Raw genomic sequence first — 11,530 nt, 5'->3', positions numbered from 1 at the left:
TCCCACACCCTTTGGTGAGTCATTCTAACTGGTCCCAGCCCAAGGGGTCTGTGCCCATGCTTCTGGCCAGGTGGGGAAGCCAGCTTCTAAAGGATGGGAGGACGAGGTGGGAACCAAGTCAGGCCCAGTGGACGCTCCCCACCCCGACCCCCAACAACATCTCCAGCAGCAGCTTGGAGTGGACTAGAATCGGGATGCTTGCGTCCCCCTTGTCCTGAGACTTCCAAGAGTGAAACTCTTTTAAGTACTTCGGGATGCAGGACAGTTGGAGCCAGCCCAGAGCTCGGAGGACTGAGGCTAACGAGTGGGATCATTATTTCCTGGGCGACACCCCCTGCCAGTATTCCCGAAGAAGCTTTTATGGAGCAATGAGTGCTTTAGCATCTCACTCCTTCCCCGCGGTCAGGCGCCAGGCCGGCTGGCCTGTGAGAGGAGTGGGGAAGGGCTGTTATCTTCTCCACCCAGTCCCTGCCTGCCTGAGGCAATAATCACACCTGCAGAGAGGGTGAGGAGGGCGGTTACTTTGGGGAGGGTTACGCCCAAACTGAAGGGTTTGAACCTAATTTTCATTCCTCGGGCTGTGATCCTCAGATCCTTACTTATCTCCCAGGGTAATTTAGCCATTCTTTCTCTCTCCTTTTTCCTTTGTGGAACTGCCTGATGGTCTTTGAATGGAAGTTCCTTCCTTACCTCTGACGTGGAATAGAGTGGTTCCCAAAGCTGGCGCAGGAGCCAGGCTGCCAGAGTTCAAATCCTGGCTCCACCACTTACTAGCTGTGTGACGCTGGACAAATCCCTTAGCCTCTCTGTGCTCTGATAAGGGTAAACTGAGGTGAAAGTGTGGAACACAGAAAATAGGGTGTGTGCCTTTCCCAGTTCTTGCTAAAAAGCCTGGAGGCTTCTATAGGGAGAGGTAATCTTTATTCTCCAGATAAAGCCCCTCCCTGTTTTCCCACCTACCCTCAAATCTGATGGGGGCCCTCTGATCCCAGACGCGCAGGCTCAGCGGCCATGGCTCACGGGCCCAGCCGCTCTGTGACATGTGGGATCTTCCCAGACCTGGGCACGAACCTATGTCCCCTGCATCGGCAGGCGGACTCTCAACCACTGCGCCACCAGGGAAGCCCGAGGCTTCATAGTTTTAAACACCAGGTGTTAACTGCAAAGACAGGTGATGAAGGTGATGAAGGCAGGGAGAGACCTGATTTGCGATAAATCCCAAGCTCTTAGCACCCTGGGCTCACATCCAGGCTGGGTGCCAAGGCTGCCTTCTCTTCCCAGCCCTGGGGCCTTGAGACTCAGCCTCGGAAAGTGGTGTTTCCGTGGCTAGGGTCATCTGAGCAAAGACTGGCCTAGACCCCGCTCTTTGGTCATTTTGTAGTGAGCCAGTGGCCCCTGCCCCAATCACCCTCCTTCATCTGCCCTCCTCTGCCAGGGACTCGGGCTAATCCAAGGATGCTGGAAAGGCTTGCCTATGTGTACATATGTTTTATATACAGGAGAGCTCAAATCCAGGATGTCAGTGTTGAAGGGCCTTTAGCGGCCCTTGGCTGACCCCTTCCAGGGGGAATGAGGAAGGCTGAGACTTGAAGTGGGAAGTGACTTACCAGTTTTGGAGGAAAGAGACCAGGGTTCACAAGGTCTGAACCGAGCCCTAACTCCACGCATTTGCTGAGTGACCTTGGGCTAGTTGTTTCCACTCCCTAAGCCCCAATTTCCTCAACTTGCTCAAATTTGAATGTCTGAGTGTGTCTCCTGAGCGTAGGTGATCCTGGTTGTTCCCAATTCTGGAACAGAGCAGAACATGGGCTTTGCAGCCAGACCATCTTTGTTAGACTCTCCAACCTGCCACTGCCCAGTTAAGGGACTTCAACAAATTTCTTCATGTGTAAAATGGAGATAACAGACCAACCTCATAGTGTTGTGAGAATTAAATACATTTAGAACAGCTCCTGGCACAAAGTAGGAGCTTGGTTGTTATTGATTACATGTATATCTGAACGTGTATGGGTGTGTGTGCACACGTGTACACGTGTGGGGAGGTATGACTGAAAGTGGGCATCGGTATTTGCATCTCCACGTGTGTCTTCATTGGACTATAGGGCCTCTCGTTTCCTCTGAAGGTCTATTATATGAAATTCTGAAATATAAGCACCCCCTGCCTGCAGCTCCTCCAAAGCTTTTGGGATCATCCCTGGAGTGAAGGTGACCTTCCTTCTCTACCTCCCAAAGTGTTTTTCATTCCTTCCTCTTAGTGTCTCAAGTCCCCCAGTGCCCCTGCAGAAAGAGTGCCCCTTGGGGTCCTCCCACAGCTGGGAGACTGGCTTGCCTGGGTCCCTATGCTCTGCCCCGCTTTCTTTCATCCACCCTCCACGCTGAATTCTAGTGTCACTTGGAAAGTTCAGATACCTCTTAGAGATTCAGGAAGGAGACCAAGAAGGAAGAGTCAGGGTGTGTGTGTGTGTGTGTGTGTGTGTGTGTGTGTGTGTGTGTGTGTGCTGGGGGCAGGGAAGGGTTAGGACAGAGGAAAGATTTCTCCAAATCGTCAGTTGCTTTAAAAGAAAGCCTATATTTAGCTATAGGCTTAGAGGGTTTGTAAATATGTATTTTGCAAAGCAGACAGCCATAGCCGTCGGAGCTCCAGAGATATGCAGGGAGGTCAAAGAAAAAAAAATAACTGGAAAGATTGAGCAATATTCTTTTGTCATCAGCAGATTCGAAGAACTCTCTCCTGCCTGCTCCAACTGCTATTATTACACATTCCTGTGTTTTGATGTTGGTTTCTGTTTTTCATCTGCTCTCTGGATCTGCAGTGGATGCCTGGGGAAGAGACTGGCTCTCAGAGTCACCTTCCCACCAGCCTTTGCCTCACCTGCCCAAGGTCAAAGGAGAGAGAATCCTGGCCCTGCCAGCTCCCCTCCCAACTGGTTCCACCGGGCTCGGCCAGGCTGCATGCGCCTGGCCTAGGTACTGTCTGCAAAGCCAGCTTTCAGGCTCCACACTCAATCCTTTGCACTTCAGGTGGCCTTGAGGGTGAGGGTTGGGTGACAAATCTTGCCACTTCAGGGCAGTTCTACTTTAGAGAACTCTTGTTTCTGAGAGAAAAAAAAAAGAAAAAGAATGTACTTTTACTTTTAGTTTGAAAAGTTTCTTTAAAAATAAGAAAAGTTCAGGGAATTCCATGGCAGTCCAGTGGTTAGAACTTGGTGTTATCACTGCCATGGGCTCAGGTTTGATCCCTGGTAGGGGCCAAAAAAAAAGAAAAGTTCAGAGAATCACATAACAAACAGAATTTATAAATGCTATCAGAGACTTCCCTGGTGGTCCAGTGGTTAAGACTCCACACTCCCAATGCAGGGGGCACAGGTTCAATCCCCTTTCTCTTTTTTAAAATAAATTTATTTATTTATTTTTGGCTGTGTTGGGTCTTCGTTTCTGTGCGTGGCCTTTCTCTAGTTGCGGAGAGCGGGGGCCACTCTTCATCGCGGTGCGCGGGCCTCTCACTATCTTGGCCTCTCTTGTTGCGGACCACAGGCTCCAGACGCACAGGCTCAGTTGGCTCACGGGCCCGGTTGCTCCGCGGCATGTGGGATCTTCCCAGATCAGGGCTCGAACCCGTGTCCCCTGCATTGGCAGGCAGGTTCTCAACCACTGCAACACCAAGCCCCAATCCCCTTTCTCTTTATCCCCAGTCCTGTTGCCCACCCTACCCACTCTCACAAATTTGGAATGCATCCTTTATAGCACATAATTTTAAAAATTAATTAACTAATTAATTAATTAATATTTTGGCTGCGTTGGGTCTACGTTGCTGCACGCGGGCTTTCTCTAGTTGTGGCGAGCAGGGTCTACCATTGCGGTGCGCGGGCTTCTCATTGCGATGGCTTCTCTTGTTGCAGAGCACTGGCTCTAGGCGCGCGGGCTTCAGTAGTTGTGGGCTTAGTAGTAGTTGTGGGCTTAGTAGTCGCGGGCTTAGTTGCTCTGCGGCATGTGGGATCTTCCCGGACCAGGGCTCAAACCGGTGTCCCTTGCATTGGCAGGCGGATTCTTTTTTTTTTTTTTGCAGTATGCGGGCCTCTCACTGCCATGGCCTCTCCCGTCGCGGAGCACAGGCTCCGGACGCGCAGGCCCAGCGGCCATGGCTCACGGGCCCAGCCGCTCCGCGGTATGCGGGATCCTCCCGGACCGGGGCACGAACCCGCGTCCCCCTGCACCGGCAGGCGGACTCCCAACCACTGCGCCACCAGGGAAGCCCAGCAGGCGGATTCTTAGCCACTGCGCCGCCAGGGAAGTCCCTAGCCCATAATTCTTAAATTACCATTTTTAATTGTCAGATATACATAACATAAAATTTCCTATTTTAACCATTTTAAGTGTACAGTTCATTGGCATTAAGTACACTTGCCTTGTTATACAACCATCGCCATTATCCATCTCCAGAACTTTTTCATCTTTCCAAACTGAAACTCTCTACCCACTAAACAATAACTCCCCAGGCCCCACCCCCGAGCCCCTGGCAACCACCATTCTACTTCCCGTCTCTATGAATTTGACTACTCTAGGTACAGCATATAAATGGAATCATACCGTATTTGTCCCTTTGTGACTAGCTTATTTCGAATAGCAGGATGTCCTCAAGATTCACCCACGTTGTAACATATGTCAGAATTTCCTTACCTTTTAAGTCTAGCCCATAATTTCATATTTTCCCTACACATTTAAGTATTCATAAAGCAGCATACGGTAATGCTTTCTGTATTATTAAAATGTATATAACGACCATCATGCTGTGTGTATCATTTTGCGTCTTTTTTTCACTTGAGGTGTTTTCCACAATGCAGCCACATTAATACGTGTGGCTTTGGCTCATTCATATTAACTTCTGCTTTCTATTCCATCATATGAATAAGCCACAACTTATTTATCAGTTCCTCTACTGATGGGCCTTTTAGTTGATTCTATGTTTTGCTGTTATAAGCAGGGCTGCGATGAACACCCTTGTGCTTGTCTAACCCATCTCTGGAGTGCACAGCTCGGAGCAGGAAGCCAGGGTTGCAGGCACCCTGTCACCTAGACTAGCACTGCCAAGCTGCTCTCTAAGCCAGTTTATGCTTTCGCCACCAGCATTTGTACAAGATGTCCTATCTGACCACATCCTTGCCAACATCTGCTCTTCTTAGACTTTCTATTTTTGCCAATCTGATGGGTGTGAAGTGGTATCTCATTTGAATCTGCATTCCCTGCCTCTGAGGTAGAGCATCTTATCATGCTTATTGGCCATCTGGGTTTCCTCCAGGCAAATTGCTTACGTCCACATCCTTTGCTCTCCAGTGCAGCTGTTGATACAAGTTACAGAAAGCCCAACTAGAAGTAGTTTAAGCAAAAAAGGGAATTGTATTATCTCACATAACAAGGAGTCCCAGGTTTGGTTCATTTAGAGACTCAACTATGACATCAAGGAAGAGGTTCTTTTCATCTTTCTATAAGACCCTCCTCATCACGTTGGTTTGCTTCCTAGACTGGCCCCACCATGGTCCATGATGGCTGCCTCAGCTCCTGGTGTCTCATGCAGACAACAATGTCCAGAGGCAGAAGAAAGTGGATGCTTTCTTCTCAGTGTCTTTTTCCTAGAGGCCCACAGGAGCTCTTCCTTCTGGTCTCAGTGGAGGGAACTGCATACATGTCCACACCTAAACTAATCGTTGACCAGAGGAACTGTATTATCATGCTCTATTTAGACCAATCACTGTTCACCTGATGCGGATGGGGAAGGCCCAGCCTCACCCAAAGCCTAGACCCCTGACTTTTGAATCAGGATCCTGTTAGCGAGGAATAAGGGAAAGACTGCCCTTTGGGGTGACACTCAAAAGTTCTGTGCTTGCTTTATTGATTTGTAGGAGCTCTTTACATATCCTGGATACTAACTTTTTATCTGCTTTATGTGCTGCCGATATTATCACCTAGGCTGTTGCTTGTCTTTTAACTTTGTTTATAATGTCATTTTCATAGAAGAAAGCTTTTTTTTTTTTTTTTGGTAATGTAATGAAATCAATCTTTTGTGAGTTGTGTCTCTCAGCTAAGAAATCTTTTCCTGCTCTGAGATCTCCTACATTTTCTTCTAATTATTTTAAAGTTTTGTTTCTCACTTTTAGGTCTTTAGTCCATCTGGAATTAATATTTATGGATGAAAAGTCAACTGTCACAACACTTTTTATTGAGTTGCCTATTCTCTCTCATTAAGTTGCAATGCCACTGCCATCATAAATCACATTCCCACATATGCTTGTATCTGTTTCTGGGCACTCTATTCTATTGATCTCTTTGTCTAGCCCAGCACCAATACCACATTGTTTTAATTACTATCGCTTTCAAATAAGTCTTCGTTTCAGAATTGTCTAGTCTATTCTTGGTCCTCTGCTCTCCCATATGAATTTTAGAATCATTTTGCTTAGCTCTTTGAAAAATCCTGTTGGAATATTCAGCGGACTTGCCTTGAATCGACATATTTTTATGGAGAGAACTGTCTTAGTGACATTGAGGCTTCTCATCCCTAAACTTAATACATCTCTCAATTTATTCTTTTTTTAGCCTATAGTTTTTATGGTTTTATAGCCTATAGTTTTTCTTCACAAATATCTTCAGATATCTTTTCTAACATTTTTCTGGGTTCTGTACAATTTTAATTTTATTGTGAATTATTTCTTTTTAAAAAGATATTACAGTTTCTAATAAATTATTGCTTGTGTATAGAAACACTGCTGAATTCTGTATTTTATTTGTATTTGGATGTTAAGCTTTGTCCAGCAACCTTGCTGATCTCTCTTAATAGCTCTGACAACATGCCTATGGAATCTCTTGGGTTTTCTATATAATCATACCATCTGCAAAAAAAAGTCTGAGTCTTTTGTTTCTTTCTTTTTTTCCTTTTTTTTTTTTTTTTGGTCCCAAGGTTTAGGGTGAAAATATTACAGCACAGCAGAGTCAACTGGCTCCATGGTGTTTTGAAATTCATCCCAACTGTGGGCTGAGTGGCCTGCAGGTTGGACAGATTGCCAAAGTTCAAGAGCTTCAGCATTTCCTTAGTGTCAGGATCTACTTCAATGATCTCCTGATCCAGGGCTGAGACCTCAGGCACATAATTCTCTCTCCTCCTGCAGCTTAATGGAGACATTTCTCACTGGGCCTCTCTGAAACTGCTTCATCAGATGTGTGACATAGCCTGCTTTCTCCTTGCGAAGCTTCTTGCTGGGAATAATGGCCATCTCCTCGCACACACGCTTGTCGGTGCAGAATTCGTTGCCCAGGAACTTGTATTATTTCTCATTGATGACCCGGGCCACCTTCTTCACGGTTTTGGTGTGAACGTGGCCCATGTTGGCAGGTCCTTGGTAAAAGAGTGAGATTTTGTTTCTTTTATTTCCTAATCCTCTATCATGGAGTGGTAGCTGCTAAACCTGACCTCTCCCGGCTCTTGGGCTGTGCCAGTGGGCTGGCCCTGGGCAGCTACTGCCTTGCACTGTTATAAATAAAAGACCCCTTACTCTCTCCAGAGCTTTACAGTTTACAAAGCACGTTTTCTTCCGTTATCTCATGGATCCATATTGCCCCCACTTTACAGAAACGGAAGGGCTGTAAGCTCCAAGTGCAGCAATCGAGCTATGCGGAATACTGCGCTGTGAAGCCTCCGACAGTCCCTCTCCTTCTGTGTTTCTCCTCTAAGCTAAAAAGTTTGGCCAGGGATGGTCTCTGGCATTCTCAGACCCATGATTGATAGCTTTGGGCGGCCACGAGGCTCAAGGAACCCCTCTGAAGACTGAAGTTCACCAATAAAAGGGGGGTAAGATTCTGGGTACACTTAGGTCCTCAGGCTGGTGCCCCCAAACGTCGTGGGGGTGGGGAAAAATGGAAGTGTTTCAAGTCGGAGAAATGATATAAATGATGGGGAGAGTGGGAAACAGGGCATTGTCTCCAGTCCCCTGCCTCCACGCGGGTTCTCCTCCCTGTTTGGAAGAACATCCTCCGGACCCGGAAGGGGAGGACGAGGAAGGGCTAGAGGCCGTGGGTCCCCTCTTCCGTCGCCCCCTCTAGCCGCCGAGCTCAGCAAGCACCTCTGACGCGTATCCGTAGCCTGGGGCGGGGCTCTCTGTTGCCATTCCAACGGGCCACCCGGCTCGGGCCCCATAATGCGCAGGCGCAAGTCCGGGCCTGAACTGGCGAGTGCGCCCTCTCGTGGCAGACTGTCAGATCGCACCCTTTGTTATAGTGCTGGAGGCGGCGAAGAGGATGCAGGAGAAAGATGTGGGTGGAGTCTGGGAGGCAGATGCGACAGTCAGATCACAATGACGAGAATCCCTTTCTTTTGTCCCTCTTGCCAACATCTAACCCTCCGTTTTAGATGCAGATGAAGAAAATATGGCTCTCAGAGATCAAAATACAGGTTCATAGAGACGGAAGTGGAATGAGAGAGTTGGGGAGATGATACATTATTCAATCAATCAGTCATTTATTCAGCAAACATTCATTGAGATGGGGAGAGACGGGGACAAAGGACCAAAGGGATTAAACTGAGACATTGACGGGCCAAGATGGGGCAGAAAGCTGGGGAGACAGGTGCGGAAGGCAAAGCATCAGGGACAGAGAATCAGCTAGCTGAGGTCAGGGCTGGAGTAGCAGGAGTAAAGCAGAGGCATGGGAACCTGGGCTGGGCTTTTGGAGACAAGACTGAGAAAAACCCAGATGCAGAACTGACCCTCCAGTTCACCTAGATGGATGCTCTAGCTGGATAGGACAAAATCAGGAGCTCAAGATGGGCTCCTATGACCACCTATGAAGTGGTCTTGCCAAAGAAAGTGGAATATACACCTGATCAGGACTCTCGATCCAACTACAATTTACAAGAAAAAACAATGTCCAGGAGATACAATTTATAAGAAGTACAGAGGTCAGAGGAATATTTTAAAGAACACAGTAGAGATGCAATCAGCAAAATCCAGACTGGGAAATTACATGACAAATGACCTGGTTACCCCAAGGGCAGAGAGAGAGAGAGAGAGAGAGAGAGAGAGAGAGTTAGTTGGAGGGGGACTCCAAAGATTTAAAGACATTTCAAAGAGACTTATCAATCAGTTGCAATGTGTGCATCTTATCTGGATCCTGATTCAAACAAGTACATTGTAAAAAAAAAAAAGACATTTATAAGAAATTGGAAATTTGAGCACTATAGATCTGATATTAAGGAATTATTATTAACCTTATGGTAAAATAATGTCATTGGGTAGTTTAATTGTGATTATATTTTTAAAAAGTCATTATCTTTCAAAGATTCACACAAATATTGACAGAGGAAATTAACTGGGAGGGCTCTAGATGAAATGAGATTGGCCATAAGTTGATCATTGTTGAAGCTGGCTGATTGATATATGGGGGCTCATTATATTATTCTATATATTTTAGTTTTATTTTTAAATTTCCAGAATAGGTTTAAAGACCCTGTGACACCCCACCACCACCACCACCCTTAAGCCTCAAGGAACGGAAGGCGCTCAGTGTTATAGTAGCAGATTGCAATCTAGACAGCTCTGAGGTGGGGAGGTCATCTGTGGGGCAGAGGAGACTTTCAAGGGACTTCCAGCTGCCTCCTGGCCCAGTCCCTGGTTCCCTTGATTTTGGGGAGAGAGAGAAGGATCAGTAAGAAAGGCTGGCCTCAGTGGGCCTGGTGGCACTGGGTTCGGGCAATGCCACCTTAAGACAGCTGAGGGTGTGATTGGGTGGCTCTAAAAATAGCAGGAGAGGCAGCAGCCAGGGAGGGAGGGAATCACATGGAGGCGCTGAGGGGCTGAGGCCTGGGCAGCTAGCCAGGCTCTGGCACCTCTGCCTGCTCCCCCAGAGCCCTCTGACTTTCCTCTGCCTCCTTTCTTCCTCTTGCCCTCCATCTCTGAGAAGGCAGAGAGGTACCAAGGTGACTCTGGGACATACCCTGCCCTGTCTGAGAGCCTAAGTGGACACTCATTCTGGAATTTCCTGGCTATCCAAGGACAGGTGGGATGGTCATGTGGGGAGAGACAGGAAGGGACAAGGACTGAGTAACATGCCCACCGGTCACCCCAATCTGCAGACCAACACCCTCCCTCTCAGGCTCACTCAGGGCAGGTCCCAGATGTCCTTGCCTGGGGCATTCGCCTATGGGGGTGAGGTGGCAACCCCCTATGTCTCAAGGCCCAGGAAGAATGCTCACACAGGTACCGAGGATTTTGGAACGCTGGCACCCACAGTCCCCTGCCTCCTTCTCAGGGCATCTGGGGAGAGTGCCCCTCTGCTTGTTCTGAATGGGTAGTCCAGGGAAAGAAGGGCACACTGCTTCCATCACACCTGTACCGAGATCCTTTAGCAGATGCAGGAAGGAAGGGGAAGTGGTACCCCACCGGGAAGGACATTGGCGGCATCCTGGACTGAGTCAGGCACCGGGCTGAGGTCTTTACATGCATTCAGCTGTCTATAGTGTGGCCTCAGGAAAGTTATACACCCTTCATGCCTCAGTTTTCTCATCTGTAAAATGGGGACAAAGATAATACCTGCTTCATGGAACTGCCGTGGGGATGGGATGAGTTACTATATGTAAATCTATGTAAAACCTTCAGCATAGTAGCAGGCAGAGGGTAGCTGTCATCACCTGCTGGCATGAGAGCTCCACCTGAGTAAGGGCTGCTCATCTCTGCCCCCTCAGTGCCTGGTACATAGCAGGTGCTCTGTAAATATGTGTTGAATTCATGATTTTGTGGATTCCTCACAAGGACACCAAGAGGAGAGCACTGTTCTTGCCACTTTGTAGTTGTGGAAACAGAGCCTAGAGAGGGCAGATGACTTTTCCAAGGCCATATTCTCCAGTGAATGGGTCAAGTTGGGATTCATGTCCAGGCCTGTAGGCCTCCTTTACTCCCTGTCCCTACCTGGTTGGTTCTGTCCAAGGCTCTCTCTCTTCCCGGACCTGGGGGGCATGCTGGGGGTGCCTAGTCTGAGGAGAGGGCTGGGTGAATGGGTGCCCTCATGTGCTGTTCATGAAGCTGTCACCTCGCCCCCTACACCTACTAGTTGCCAGGCCCTGGGCTAGGTCCAGGGATGCAAAGATCATAAGATCCCAGGCCACCCCGCAACACTGTGTGGTTGGCTGTGCCACACAGGAGGGAGGACAGAAAGGCTTCAGAGAGGAGAGGATGCCTGTGCTGCGTCTTGAAGGGTGAGTAGAAGGTAGGATGAAAGGTAGGATTAGGGCAGGAAGGGAGCTCCAGGCAGAGGGAAGAGCTCGTGCCAAGGGGTGTATACTCAGGAGAGATTATCAGGTTGTGGGACAGCAGAGGGAGGCAGGGCAGAAGCCTGGGGTAGTGTGTGTGTGCGGGGAGGGGGTAAGGAGGAAGAGAGGGGATTCTGGACAGGATGGCCAGGTACAGGCAGGGTCTGAAAGCCATCAGCAGCTGTGGAGCTCAGGGCAATGGAAGCCATTAGGGTTTTAAGGGGGGCCTCAGGCAGTCAGGTT

At 48.4% G+C, this 11,530-nt stretch overlaps 1 pseudogene; it reads right to left on the bottom strand.

Moving 5' to 3' along the window:
* Positions 1-385: 385 nt before the first annotated feature.
* Positions 386-7,373, bottom strand: LOC114888952 (annotated as a pseudogene).
* Positions 7,374-11,530: the final 4,157 nt, after the last annotated feature.

This window comes from Monodon monoceros, unplaced genomic scaffold, assembly GCF_005190385.1.
Source record: "Monodon monoceros isolate NGI ecotype Baffin Bay Population unplaced genomic scaffold, NGI_Narwhal_1 Super_Scaffold_9, whole genome shotgun sequence".
Lineage (NCBI taxonomy): Eukaryota > Metazoa > Chordata > Mammalia > Artiodactyla > Monodontidae > Monodon > Monodon monoceros.
The sequence above is the reverse complement of the archived record's forward strand: the minus strand, read 5'-3'. Positions and strand labels throughout refer to the sequence as shown.